This window comes from Panthera tigris, chromosome B1, assembly GCF_018350195.1.
Source record: "Panthera tigris isolate Pti1 chromosome B1, P.tigris_Pti1_mat1.1, whole genome shotgun sequence".
NCBI lineage: Eukaryota > Metazoa > Chordata > Mammalia > Carnivora > Felidae > Panthera > Panthera tigris.
The window spans coordinates 128,468,926-128,470,833 of NC_056663.1; positions in this window are offsets into that span (position 1 = coordinate 128,468,926).

Sequence of the window (1,908 nt, forward strand, 5' to 3'; positions counted from 1 at the left end):
CAGATTTCACATTTAGGTTTTTAATCCATCTTGAATTTGTGTGTGTGTGTGTGTGTGTGTGTGCTGTAAGAGGGTGGCTTGGGCTGCCCAGTTTTCCCAGCAGCATTTTTTGAAGACTGTCCTTTCCCTATTGTATATTCTTGCATTCTTTGTAGTAGGTTAATTGATCATATAAGCATGGGTTTATTTCTAGCCTTTCTATCCTATTCAATTCATCTATATCTGCACTTTTGTGTGGTACCATACTGTTTTGATTACTGTATCTGTGTAGTGTATCTGGAAATCTGGGATTGTGATACCTCCAACTTTTTTTCCTTGTCAAGATTGCTTTGGCTACATAAGGTCTTTGTGTTTCCGTACAAATTGTAAGATCATTTGTTGTAGTTCTGTGAAAAATATTATTGACATTTTGATAGGGATTACATTGCATCTGTAGATTTCTTTGGGTAGTAAATAAATTTAAAAATATTAATTATTGTAATCCATTAACATAGTATATCTTTCCATTGTGTCATCTTCAATTTTTTCATCAATGTTTTATAGTTTTCAGAATATAGGTCTTTCACTCCTATATTTATTCTTTTTAGTGAAGTTGTCAATGAGATTATTTTCTTAATTTCTCTTTCCACTACTTTGCTATTTGTGTATAGAAATTGCAACAGATTAATAGACATTCATTTTGTATCCTACAAATTTAACAAATAAATTTATGATTTGTAACACTTTTTTGGTGGAATCTTTAGGGCTTTCTATATATAGCATCATGTCATCTAAAAATAGAAACAGTTTTACATATTCCTTACCATTTTCGATGCCTTTTATTTCTTTTTCTTGTCTGATTGCCATGTCTAGTACATGCTGTGCCATGTTGAATAAAAGTGGTGAAAGTGGACATCCTTATCTAGTTCATGAAGGCTCCCAGTTTTTCATCATTGAGTATGATGTTAGCAGGGGAATTTTTATATGTGGCCTTTATTGTGTTGAGATTTGTTCCCTCTATACCCACTTTGTTTAGGGTTATCACGAACAGATGTTAAACTTTGTGAAATGCTTTTTCTTTATTTTTATTGCAATATAAAAATAATGATAGTTTATTTCATTTCTTCTAAAACCATTTAAAGGCTTCATATAACAGTATGATATAAAACTTTATTTGATACAACCAAACTATTTACAAAATTCAGATCTATATCTATTTGATTTTTTTTAATTCACTGTCAAGTTAGCTAACATACAGTGTAGTCTTGTCTTCAGGAGTAGATTCTAGTGATTCCTCACTTACATACAACACCCAGTGCTCATTCCAAGTGCCTTCCTTAATGCCCATCACCCACTTTCCCCACCTTCCCTAACTCCCCACCCCCATCAAACCTCATTTTGTTCTCTGTATTTAAGAGTCTCTTATGTTTTGACTCTCTCTCTGCTTGCAACATATATTTCCTTCCCTTCCCCTATGGTCTTCTGTTAAGTTTCTCAAATTCAACATATGAGTGAAAACATATGATATCTGTATTTCTCTGACTTATTTCACTTAGCATAATACCCTCCAATTCCTTCCACATTGTTGCAAATGGGAAGATCTCATTCTTTTTCATTGCCAAGTAGCATTCTATTACACACACACACACACACACACACACACACCCCACATCTTCATCCATCCATCCATATTCAGTTAATGGACATTTCTATTCTTTCCATAATTTGGCTATTGTTGATAGCACTGCTATAAACATTGAGGTACATGTGCCCCTATGAATCAGCACTTCTGTATCCTTGGGTAAATTCCTAGTAGTGCTATTGATGGGTCACAGGGTAGTTCTACTTTTAATTTTTTTAGGACCCTCCATATTCTTTTCCAGAGTGGCTGCACCAGTTTGCGTTCCCACCAACAGGGCATACGGGGTT